The following is a 13,707-nucleotide window of genomic DNA, read 5'->3' on the forward strand; positions in this document are numbered from 1 at the left end:
TTGAGCCTTCTTTAGACATGGTAGGAGAAGGTTTATCAAAATTTAAGGAGGCAAGAAACATACTTGGCAAATAACATTGCTCAAACTATGAAAGTAGCTTTGGTTTGCTCCCTTGTGTATGTAGGAAAAGATGCCTGACCTAACTGCAGTGCAACTCACCAGCACTACAGTCAGAAGAGAGCAAAGCTTGCAATACCGAAGCTCACTGAATCACACTGATGCCAATATCAATTAAGCCTACAACAAATCACATTATCTATCACATCATGGCTTGTACTGATTCTTTTCTACAGCTGTCCATGTTTCGCATGTGAGATTTCAATACAGGCAATGCATTGGATTTAAAATAATAACTGCAAATACACAATCCCTTGGTGTTACATAGGAAAATCAGATACTGAGGGGAGCTGGTGCTCTTTGTATATATTCCATAAAGATTGGGTGGATAATGAATTAAATAATCATTGCTAATTGAAGACAAACATGTGTAAAAGATGCAAATTTCAAAATATGGGATAATTGTGGATTGGTTTGTTGCATATGTATGACTGATTATTTATTTATTTAAAGGTGCAAGTGAATAGTTCTGAAGAGATACACATTTTTTATACCACAACTGTTGTGGAAGTACCACCACTTCAAGTAGTTTCCAGACTATGTCCAGGCTAAGGTTATTACCTTAAGCAGTAGATGCCAAATCAAAGATATTACTAGGACCATACTAAACATAATAGAACATTATGATATGAACATTCAAAAAGAGGTAGGCCTGTTATTTTTAGATGCCGAGAAGGCGTTCTACAAGGTAAACTGGAACTTCATAATAGAAGTATTAAAATAGATGGATATTGGATTTTACTTTCTTAATGCGATCCAAGCAATATACTCACAACAATCTGCAAGTATTATAGTAAATGGCCATAAAACTAATGAATTCAGAATATACAAGGGGAAGAGACAGGGGTGCCCTATCTCCCCATTAATTTTTATAATGACCTTGGAGATTTTATTAAAATTAACAAGGAAAAAATGAAAATGATTACAAAAAACATATCGAGGAAGAAGAAAGAAGAATTAGAAAAACACACTGGAATAATGATAGTAAGAAAAGTAAAGTATTCAGAAATAGAGATTACTGCAAGTAATGCTCAACTGTTGAAAAATAATTATGAAAAAAATGGACAGAGATAAGAGAGAAAATGAAAAGATGGAACAATCTGAACCTGTCACTTCTAGGCCAAATAGCCGTAGTGAAAATGAATATTTTACCTGAAGTATTATATCTATTTCAAACAATACCAATAGTAAGATCTAGAATAATATTTGCAAAATGAGAGCAAGATATTAGAAAGTTTATCTGGAACAATAAAAAGGCACGAACAAAAATCCAAAGTCTAAAAGATGATAAGACCAGAGTGGGACTGGGACTCCCGGATCTGGAGTTATATTATGAGGTAGCAGCATTGACTTGGGTACGGGACTGGGCCACATTAGAAAAGAAGACAATTCTTACATTGGAGGGAGAAGACCTAAGACGGGGGTGGCATAGTTATCTTTGGAAAGACAAAACAAAAATAGAAAAAAGTTTCAAAAATCATTTTATAAGGTCTGCCTTAATTAGAGTATGGAACAAATACAAAACCAGATTCCACTCTAAAACTCCCATGTGGTTTTCACCTAATGAAGCAAATCTCAGAAGAGAAACCCCCGGTGAAAAATGGCTCATATACAAACAATTACTAACATCTACTAATCAAGAGATAAAACTAAAAACACACGAAGAAATAAAAAAATAGATCCAACTATAAATTGGCTTCAATACTGGCAGATTAGAGAAGAATATAAAGAAGATAAAGAAAAAGGATTTGAAACAACAGAGAAATTATGGGATAAAATTTTAAAAATTAATTCAAAATTGACAAGAATACTATACAAATAACTACTCACCTGGGCTTTGGAAAAAGATCAAATAAAAGAAGTAGTGATAAAATGGGTCAGAGCGATAAGACACACAATATATCTACGCCAATGGGAGGAGATATGGGTAAAAAAACTAAGATGGGTCTATGCTATGGAAATAAAAGAGAATTGGTACAAAATGTTCCATATGTGGTACTTGACACCAAATAAGCTTGCAAAAATTAATAGAGGGAAAACCCAGGGAACATGCTGGAAATGTGGAAAGCACACCGGCACCTTTCTCCACATGTGGTGGGAATGCAAGAAAATAAAAATAATTTGGCAAGAAATACATAAAAAAATGATAAAAAATTGCTCAAAAAAAATCGAATTCAAGCCAGAATGCTTTTTATTAGGGATCATTGATACACAGACAGATAAAAATACAGACAGACTAATATTCTATCTCACCACGGCAGCGAGAATAGCGCTGGCACAACTATGGAAATCAGAAGAAATACCTAGTATGGAGAAATGGCTCATTAAAGTAATGGACGTAATGAATATGGACTTACTAACACAAAAACTAGCGCAGGATAGAACATCAAACAATAAAATGGATTGGAAACCGATGAAAGAATACTTACAAAAAGAGAAAATTAATTTCTATATAAAGTTGGACTAAGGAAATTTCCTGGGAAAATAATATAAAGTAAAGGTAGTTAAATATGTGTAACTACAAAACCAAAAGAAATGAAGGGAAGAAGAAGAAGAAGAAGAAGAAGAAGAAGAAGAAGAAGAAGAAGAAGAAGAAGAAGACCATATCCAGAGCTCTGGAAGTAATAAGGACATTATAGCAACTGTATACATGTTAATCATATGTTGTTGTTATTGCTTTCTTTTTTTTCTTTTCATTTTCTTTTTCTCCCCCCCCCCTCTTTTGTGTGTGTACGTGTGTTTCGTGTAGATGCTGTCAGGTTTATGTTCTTTTTCTTTTATATATACAGTAGAGTCTCGCTTATCCAATGTAAACGGGCTGGCAGAATGTTGGATAAGCAAATATGTTGGATAATAAGGAGAGATTAAGGAAAAGCCTATTAAACATCAAATTAGGTTATTATTTTACAAATTAAGCACCAAAACATCATGTTATACAACAAATTTGACAGAAAATATCACAATGTATTGAAAACATTGACTACACAAATGCGTTGGATAAGCGAGTGTTGGATAAGTGAGACTCTACTGTGTGTGGGTGTGTGGGTGTGTGTGTGTGTGTGTGTGTATATATACACACATATATATTTCTTTTCTCATTTAAGATTGTTACTCACTTTGTGTGTTGTGGTTACATATTCCCTCTCTGTTTCCCATCTTCTTGATACCCACCCTTCCCGCCCATCACCCTGGTAGATTGGTGTTACGATGTCATGTATGTATTTTATTACATCGAGAAAAGAATTTTTTTATTGTAAGAAGAAATGTTCAAGTTGCTTATAAACTTCACAATAAAAATATTGCCATATATATATATAATTTAAAATATATATTCCCCCCCCCCCCAAAAAAAAAATCCCACCCATAACCTTCCCAGCATTGTCCCTTCATCTTTCCCCAAATGCCTACTGGCAGAAAAATGTTTTTAACTAACTGCGGAAGGCAAGCAGGAATGGGGCTACCACCGAGGCCAGATCTCCAGGAACAGGTGCAGTTGATGCACAAGCTTTAACTGTGCAAAAGCACTCCTGGTCCCTGCTGAAACCTGGGCCTTCCGGTTTAGAGCCGAAGTCAGGAGTACTCCCAAACTGCAAACCTGCATTTTCAGGGGGAGTGTGACCGCACCTAAAACAGGCTGAATCTCTATTCCCATATTTGTCTTATGACTAACCAGGAGCACCTCTGTCTTGTCTGAATTAAGCTTCCATTTGTTTGCCCTCATCCAATGCATTACAGCTGCCAGTCACTGGTTTAGCACAGGAACCACTTCCTTGGAATTACGTGGAAAGGAGTGATATCGTTGGGTGCCATCTGCGTATAGATGGCACCGCACTCCAAAACTCTAGATGACCTCTCACAGTGTTTTCATGTATATGTTGAACAGCATGGGGGACAACAGAGCCCTGAGGGACTCACAGGCCAGTGGCCAAGGAGTCGAACAGGAGTCTCCAGTACCACCTTCTGAGAACATCCCTCCAGGAAGGAATGGAGCCACTGAAGAACAGGACGTCCAAACCTTCATCCCAGAAAGATGATTCAGAAGAATACCATGGTCAGTAGTATTGAAACCACCGAAAGGTCCAGGAGAACCAGCAGGGACACGCTCCACCTGTCTAGTTCTCTACATAGGTCATTCACCACAGGGACCAAAGTTGTCTTTGTCCCATAACCAGGCCTAAAATGACTGAAATGGATTTAGGTAATCCATTTCATACAGAAACCTTTGGAGTTGAGAAACCACCACACGCTCCAATACTGTATCCAGAAATGGAAAATTTGAGACTGGTCTGTAGTTGTCAAATACAGTGGGGTCTAGGGAAGGTTCCTTTAAAAGAGGTCTTATCACAGCCTCCTTGATGTGAAGACAGTGAGAATACATGGGCATGGGTTATTTATGGAATCTCCTACTGCAAAACGACTAACACTTCAGACAGCTAAATCTGCTAATAGTTACTAGTCACAACGGCTGATATGGGATACAATTGCAATGATCTTCCACATAAAAGGTAGAGATACTGTTGCTGTTGCAGTGTGGAGGCAAGTGGCTTGTACCATACTATTAAGTATATTGTACCATATACTATTAAGCACTTTATTGAACTGAACCAACTGCCTTGTTAAGCACCTTACTGTATGAATTATCTGCTATGCACTTTGACCAAAGTGTCCCACTAGCACATGATTGAACCTCAAGAACATAGCCATCTCTACTAAGCACTTACTGGGCAAGATCTGACTGTTGCACTTTATGGAACCGAACTTTAACACACTACCTCTTATATTATATTACGAGACCCCTAATAATTCGAACTGGCTCGATGAACTACTCCTGGATTGAGTAAAGAACACTACAGCATCTATTGTTCGGAACAATAAGCACTAATGCACTTTAGAGATAAACTGTATAGTTGCTATTATAATTAACAATAATGATCTGGCTCCTTCTGCTGAGGTTTTCCAGAGCTATTTTACAGGCAAGATCTCACTTCTTCGCCGGGAACTCTCTGCCACGATGGATACAGTAAGTGAACTTGAGACTCCGTGGCCACTCGCCGGGCCCATCCTCGACCGGTTTACCCCACTGGATGCAGAGGCTGTTGACAGGATCATGATTGCAGCTAGGCCGACCACCTGCTCCCTCGATCCGTGTCCCTCCTGGCTAGTAAAATCCTGCCTAGATGGATTACGTGAACCTCTGTTGAATATAATAAATAGCTCCCTTGAGCAAGGAGTTTTTCCAGAGGGTTTAAAAGAGGCATCGGTATCTCCGCTGCTGAAGAAACCAGACTTAGATCGTTCGGTTCCCGCTAGCTACCGCCCAATCTCGAACCTTCCGTTTCTGGGCAAGCTGGTTGAGAGGGCAGCAGTGGAACAGTTGCAGCAGTTCCTCAATGACACAGCCGGACTTGATCCCTTCCAGTCCTGCTTCCGTAGGGGGCACGGGACGGAGACTGTGCTGGTCGCCATCACAGACCAACTTCGCTGCCAAAGGGATCAAGGCGGATCAGCGCTGCTCGTGTTATTGGATCTCACAGCAGCATTTGATACGGTCGATCACAATCTATTGACCCACCGCCTAGCCATGACGGGGGTTAGGGGGATACCCCTGAAATGGGTGTCCTCCTTCCTCCAGAATCGGGGACAGCGGATGGTGAGGGGAGGGATGGTTTCCGCGTGGTCTCTGCTAACTTGTGGGGTGCCCCAGGGAGCTATTCTCTCTCCTCTATTATTTAACATCTATATGCGACCGCTTGCCCGACTGGTACGGAGCTTTGGGCTCGAGTGCCACCAGTACGCTGATGACACTCAGCTCATTCTGAGGATGGAGGCCAGCCGGACTCCTTACCCGATAGTTTCCATCAGTGCCTTGAGGCCGTTACTGGATGGTTGCGTGCCAGCAGGTTGAGGGTGAATCCAGCGAAGACGGAGATCCTTTGGCTGGGCCGTCCGGGTGGGAGGGAGATCCAGCTGCCTACCCTGGATGATGAGACACTACGTCCGTCATCTTCTGTAAAAAGTCTTGGTGTCTTATTGGACCCTCTGCTCACAATGGAGGCCCAGGTCTCTGCTGTGAGCAGATCTGCGTTTTTCCATCTACGTCAGGCTAGGCGACTGGCTCCCTACCTATCTAGGAATGACCTGGCGACAGTGATCCAGGCGATGGTCATATCAAGGCTCGACTACTGTAACGCCCTCTACATTGGCCTTCCTCTGTCAGTGATCCGGAAACTGAAGCTGGTGCAAAATGCGGCTGCTCGTCTTCTCGCCGGGGTGCCGGCGAGGTGGCGTATCACCCCAATTCTTCAACAGCTGCACTGGCTACCGATTGAGTACCGGATTACTTTCAAGATACTGGTACTAACTTTCAAGGCCTTACATGGTCTGGGGCCAGCGTACCTGAGGGCCCGCTTATCCCCCTATCAACCCCAGAGATTACATCAGTCCGAAGACCAAAATTTGCTTGAAGTCCCTAACATACAGACTTATCATTTGTCTTCTACTAGGCGGAGAGCCTTCTTGATTGTAGCCCCTCAATTATGGAATGCCTTGCCAGTGGAAACTCGAACCACCCGAGACTTACTTGCCTTTCGGAAAGCCTGCAAAACCTTGCTCTTCTGACAAGCGTTCAATGGGTGAAAAACTCAGGGCTATGTCTGTTTTATTGTTGCTTTTATTGTTGTTTTTATTGTTTTTATTGTTATTTTAAAGCCAAGTGTATTGTTTTAATCTATTTTTGTAAACCGCTCCGAGCCAAACTGGGAGTAGCAGTATATAAGTTTAATAATAAATAAAAATAAAAAAAACATCAGCTGTGGGGTTAGTATACAATTAGGGTAATAGTGGGGAGCAGGGAGGGGTCAGTTAGGGGGCGGGAAGGTTCGGTGGGTAATTGGTGCAAGAAGTGACCTTAAAAACAACACAAGTAGTACAAAGTACAGATTATAGTGATGCATTCGGGCACTGTACTAGACGCTGCGATCATTTTAATGGTAAGCTTGTTACTTCTTAACCTCCAGTCGAGCCTCGGTTACCCAGTCGAGCCTCCGTTAATTTAGCTCCCGCTGCTCCCAAGGTGAAGGAGAAGGGGAAGGAGAGAATTTAATTAACTTGAAAGGAGGGAGAAGTATGACGCAGCAAAAAGAAGATCTGTGCCCTTATTCAAAAGCTGATGTTAACATAATGATGGACCATGTGGCGAGAGGGTGGCCATCTAATAGCCGAGGAGTCCCCATAGAAGTAATTCAGGGGAGGGGGAGATACAGGAAAGGGAGGCATAAATTAATTAATTAATTAATTAATTCGGCCTAAGGCAAGAAAAAGAGTTCTTATAGATTTAAAATGGCCTCCTGGTATGGTAAACTTGGGTGCCCAGGCTGGCGGTCCCTCCAGGTTAAAGGTGGTGCTGTTGAATGCCAGGTCTGTCAATGGAAAAACTGTTATCATTCAGGATCTTATCCTGGATGAACAGGCAGGCCTGGCGTGCATAACGGAGACCTGGCTGGACGAGACTGGGGGGGGTTAACCTCACCCGGCTTTGTCCGCCAGGTTACACTGTGCAGCACCAACCAAGATCTGGAGGGAGGGGAGGTGCTGTCGCAGTAATCTATAAGGAGTCCATCCCCCTGTTCGAATGTGTCTACCTGAGGGTAGGTGACCAGGACAGACTGGGGATTCTGCTAGTGTACCGACCACCCCGCTGCACTACAGTCTCCCTGCCTGAGCTAGCTGGGGTGGTCTCTGGCCTGGCATTGGAGTCCCAACAGCTCATAGTGCTGGAGGACTTCAATGTCCATGCCGAGACCAACCTTTCAGGCGTGGCTCAGGACTTCATGGCCTCCATGGCAACCATGGGGCTGTCCCAATGAGTATCTGGTCCCACCCATAGAGCTGGGCACACGCTTGACTTGGTTTTCTGTCAGGGATGGGAGGAAAATGGTGGTGTGGAGGAGCTTACCATCGCTCCGTTGCCATGGACCGACCATCACCTGATCAGGTTTAGACTTGCTGCGCCCCCTAACCTCCGCAGGGGTGGAGGACCCATTAAAATGGTCTGCCCAGGAGGCTCATGGATCCAGACGGTTTCCTGATAGCTCTTGGGGAGTCTCCCACCACCTCGGCTGGTGATTCTGTCGATGCCCCTGTCACTCTCTGGAATAGGGAGATGACTAGGGCAATAGACACGATCGCTCTGGAACATCCCATCTCGAGTACCTGAGCTAAACCATCTCCTTGGTTTACCGAGGAGTTGGCAGCGATGAAGCAAAAGAATAGGGGACTAGAGCGCGTGTGGCGTTCAAAATCGAACAAGTCAAACCGAACACGGCTGGGCTCTTATCTTAAGGCTTATGCCATGGTAATAGATGCTGCAAAGAACTCTTTCTTTGCAGCTAATATTGCATCTGTACAGAACTGTCCGGTGGAGCTGTTCCGAGTTGTCAGAGGTTTGTTATATCCCGTCCCTCGGGATGGAATCCCTGACAACTCGGCAGCCCGCTGTGAAGCATTTGCTTGGTTCTTTGTTGACAAAGTCGCTTTGATCTGCTCTGGATTTGACACCATATTAAAGGCAGTCTCTGAGGATGTAACAAGTGCACCTGCTTGTCCTATTTTGATGGATTCGTTTCAATTGGTTCAGCCTGAGGACGTGGACAAGGTGCTTGAAGAGGTGAGGGCTACCACATGCATCCTAGACCCCTTCCCACCCTGGCTGGTGAGAGAAGCCAGAGGGGGATAGGCCGAGTGGGTGAAGGTGGTGGTGAATGCCTCCCCTCGGGAAGGCATATTTCCAGTGAGCCTTAAATTGGCTGTGATCAAACCGCTGTTGAAGAAGCCATCACTGGACCCCACTCAATTGGAGAACTATCTGCCTATTTCCAATCTCCCCTTTTTGGGCAAGGTCGTGGAACGTGTGGTGGCTGCACAACTCCAGGCATTCTTGGTAGATACCGATTTTCTGGATCCGGCACAGTCTGGCTTCAGGCCGGGGCATGGTACCGAGACAGCCTTGGTAGCCTTAGTTGATGATCTATGCCAGGAACTGGACAGGGGGAGTGTGTCCCTGCTGGTTCTGCTGGACCTCTCAGCGGCCTTCGATACCGTCAATCACAGTATCCTTCTGGGACGCCTTGCCGGGATGGGTCTCAGGGGTACTGTTTTGCAGTGGCTCCACTCATTCCTGGAGGGTCGTTCCCAGATGGTGTCACTGGGGGATGCCTGCTCAGCCCCACAACCATTGACTTGTGGGGTCCCGCAGGGGTCAATACTGTCCCCCATGTTGTTCAACATATACATGAAGCCGCTGGGAGAGATCATCTGGAGTTTCGGGGTGCGGTGTCATCTGTACGCAGATGATGTCCAGCTCTGTCGCTCCTTCCCACCTGTCACTAAGGAGGCTGTTCAGGTCCTGAACCGGTGTCTGGCCGTTGTGTCGGACTGGATGAGGGCGAACGAATTGAAACTTAATCCAGACAGGACAGAGGTCCTCCTGGTCAGTCGCAGGGCTGAACAGGGTATAGGGTTACAGCCTGTGTTGGATGGAGTCGCACTCCCCCTGAAGACACAGGTTCGCAGTCTGGGTGTTCTCCTGGACTCATCGCTGAGCCTGGAGCCCCAGGTCTCAGCAGTGTCCAGGGGAGCTTTAGTGCAACTAAGACTTGTGCGCCAGCTGCGCCCGTACCTTGGGAGGTCTGACTTGGCCACGGTGGTCCACGCTCTGGTTACATCCCTTTTGGATTTCTGCAACGCGCTCTACGTGGGGCTGCCTTTGAAGACGGCTCGGAAGCTCCAACTAGTACAATGGGTGGCAGCCAGACTAATAACAGGAGCGGCTTACAGGGAGCATACTACTCCCATGTTGAGTCAGCTCCACTGGCTGCCGATATGCTACCAAAGTGCTGGTTTTGACCTACAAAGCCCTAAATGGTTCTGGCTCATCTTACCTGTCCGAACGTATCTCCCCCTATGAGCCTTCTAGAACTCTTAGATCATCGGGGGAGGAGCTGCTCTCGTTCCCACCAGCCTCGCAGGTAAGGCTTGTGGGAACAAGGGACAGGGCCTTCTCTGTGGTGGCTCCTTGGCTATGGAACACCCTCCCCAGCAACATAAGGCAGATGCCAACTCTCCTAGGCTTCAGGAAAGCCTTAAAGACATGGTTGTGCACGCAAGCTTTTAATGAATGAAAACATGGACTTTACATGACCTGTACGAAGACTTATTGAGGACTCTGGATGAATGGATTTTAATATTGGACATGCTTAAAATTTTATATAATGTGATTTTATTTTGTAATGGTATCTGTTTTATATGAATTGTTGTTTTGTAGATTGTTTTATATGAATTGTTGTTTTTACATTGTTTTTAGGCATTGAATTTTTGCCTATTTACTGTAAGTCGCTTTGAGTCCCCTCGGAGAGAAAGGCGGGGTAAAAGTGATGTAAATAAATAAATAAATAAATATTACAATATTGTAGTATTATATACAATTACAGTAGAGTCTCAGTTATCCAACATAAACGGGCCGGCAGAATGTTAGATAAGCGAATATGTTGGATAATAAGGAGGGATTAAGGAAAAGCCTATTAAACATCAAATTAGGTTATGATTTTACAAATTAAGCATCAATACATCATGTTATACAACAAATTTGACAGAAAAAGTAGTTCAATACACAGTAATGCTACGTAGTAATTACTGGATTTACGAATTTAGCACCAAAATATCACGATGTATTGAAAACATTGACTACAAAAATGCGTTGGATAATCCAGAACGTTGGATAAGCGAGTGTTGGATAAGTGAGACTCTACTGTATTGGTGAATTCATTATGATTAATTGTATTCCTCTTTGCTGTTTTGTTCATGCTTAATTCTAGTTATTAAGTAAAATGTATTAATAAGGTAATGGTGGTATCAGACTTGGCCTTCTGCTCATTTACTTGCCTCTCCAGGTCTCACTTCCCTTCCTCCAAGTCTGCAATCTTCTTCTCCATGTCAGCCTTGCCCTGCTCAGCCTGCAGAACCTTCCGCATGCCAAAGGCCACGCTGCTCTCGTACAGGGTCTGGTAGGCTGCGGAAAAGTGCAATGCCACTGAAAAGGCAGCAGGCGGAGGAGAAGAAGCACACAGAGGAGGTCCAGTTCTTGAAGCTGACCAACCAGCAGTTCAAGGCACAACTTGAAGGCCTCATTACGCCAAAGGAGTAGGCCTCCGCACAGATAAGCCAAGGAAGTGTTATTGGCCGCAAGTGAACGGGTCTTCAGAGCATCCCACACCCACTTCCCCAAAGAAACCCTCTTTTGCCTGGATCACCTAAGATTCTCATAGTGATTAAAGCCCCTATCCAGTGCCTTAAAAAAATAAGATGATGGTGGTTGCAGTAGTTGCTGAAAAGGTTTATGAAAATATGGTGTGTGTGTGTGTGTGCTCATTAACATGAAGTATGTTACTGTTATGCCTGACAAGTAAGGAGAATTTAGATGGAAGTTTTTTGTATGCTGAGATGTACGATGAATTGCTCTCAGGCATGCTTCTCAGCTTGATCTGACCCTAGCTGTTGCCTCGAGTTCACTGCCCTTTCCAATGACACTGTGTCCTCAGCTCTATCTCGAAGGCTGCCTTCGGGGTTTCCCCTGCCACATGTGTCATTCTCCGACTGTCTTCCTAAGTGATTTCAGCTTTGCCTTGAATCTTCCTCCAGAATTCACTTTGGTCTTCTGTCTTTCTCCAGCCTTTCACTCTCTTCAGTAACTGCTCTCTACTGGCAATTTCTTTCTTCATCAGCTGCTCTGTGCTGCCCAGTAACTGACCAACCTCCGTGAACAGAATTAGGTTTTTTTATACTCTCCAGTCAGAAACTGCCAGTCAATCCTATCCACAATCAAAGATCATCACACCATTATATATTTTTAAAGCAAGAACAAGAGAAGTTCACAAAACACCCACATTGCCACAATTTCAGCTTTAACCATTTGGTTTCCTTCTCTTCACATGTAAAGGTAAGAAATACCTCCCTGACCAAAAATTCTAAAGCGTTGACAATGCTTTACAAAACAGTCTACTCTGATCCAGTTTCCCAGATAATACTCTCTCATACAGTACATTTTAAAACATTAGCAAACTACTTTACACACATATACAGTTTCTCCACATCTTCTCCTTTTGCCTTAGTTTTAGTTCTCTGCAGGCTTTATGAAATGGGGAGAGAGACTGTAAAGAAGAGCCCTTACTGTATGCAAGGCTCTCCCCATGGTTCAGAGCATTAGAAAAACAGATCAGTTGTATGCAAGCCTCTTTCATACCACCCAGTTATAAATTTTCCACTTTAATTGCCACATTGAGTGGTATTCCATAGGATGTTGCCACAGCAGTTAAGTTGTTGCTGTTGTTGGTATAGAATTAAACTGTCAAACTATTGCAAATAAACAGTTAAAACAATTAGAACCAATGAAAAACTTATTCACATAGCTCTCCACAGAACACCCTGTCCCAATGTTAAAACGTTCTTCTTCAAAAGCCTGCCTGAAAGGAAAGGTTTTAGCCTGTTGTTGGAAGGACAGCAGAGAGGGGGGCATTCTGGCTTCCCTGGGAAGAAAGGGAGTTCAGAGTTGAGGAGAAGTCACCGAGAGAAAAAAGGGCAGCTCTCTCCTTCCCACCAACCAAATTTGAGATGGGGTGAGACTGAGAGAAGGGCCTGAAGGATCTCAGGGCCCAGGCAGGTTCATATAGGAAGGGAGATACAATTTGTCAAACAGCCCGGAGTTAAAGTGAAATTATAGTGGTATGGGAAAAAGAAAGCTGGAACAATTGAGTCTTTGACTTGAACTTTTTAAATGAGAAAACTAATTTCAATTCTTAGAGTTGCCAACACTGTATCCACTGTAACTATGACTTTGAACATAAATCTGCGGCAATGAGCACATGGTAGCATTTTGCTCAATATTACAAAACCCTCAAATTATCATTACTTCACCTCTGTAAGAGGTAGAGGAGTCCTGCTTGCTTAGTTTTGGGCATTGGGTAATTCTAGTCCATCCCCATCCCCAATCATCCATCTGACAAACAACTGCATATTTTATTATATGTTTAAACTTAAGCTTCAGTTATTTTTCCACTCTAAATTCTTATCTTACAAATCCATGCTTCATATCAGATATGCATGTCAGAATAGAATTTTCAGACTAAAAGTTTTCTCACTTTTGAAATAGTAATATAGTGGGTAAATAGCTTGAAAGTGAAGAATGGAAGACTATTATTCTTCATGACACCAGAATAGAATTGCAGTCCACTGGTTCCTCTCACTATGATCTCACCCAAAAAGCCTCAATATCAGACCCCGCAACATAAGGCCTAAGGAGATATTCTCAATTTGTGGAGTTACTTTGAAAATTTGTTTCTGGCTCAAAATGGTTAGTAAAACTTGATAACTTCATCAGGTTATCAAGTTTACTAACCATTTTGAGCCATTAAACCATTTGCACTTATTAAACCGTTTCCAACTTTTTGAGTAAATGTAAGGTGTTATCATGAAATGTACTGCTTTGAAATTGGGTCCATTATTTTGAAACACCATTGTATATGCTCCCATGCTATTTGA

General features: G+C 43.3%; 1 protein-coding gene across 6 annotated transcripts in view; it reads right to left on the minus strand.

Moving 5' to 3' along the window:
• The window catches only part of nbas (NBAS subunit of NRZ tethering complex), a 294,693-nt gene that overhangs the window by 217,244 nt on the left and 63,742 nt on the right, over positions 1 to 13,707 (minus strand). The window lies entirely within an intron of this gene.

Source organism: Anolis carolinensis, chromosome 1 (assembly GCF_035594765.1).
Source record: "Anolis carolinensis isolate JA03-04 chromosome 1, rAnoCar3.1.pri, whole genome shotgun sequence".
NCBI classification, from domain to species: Eukaryota; Metazoa; Chordata; class Lepidosauria; order Squamata; family Dactyloidae; genus Anolis; species Anolis carolinensis.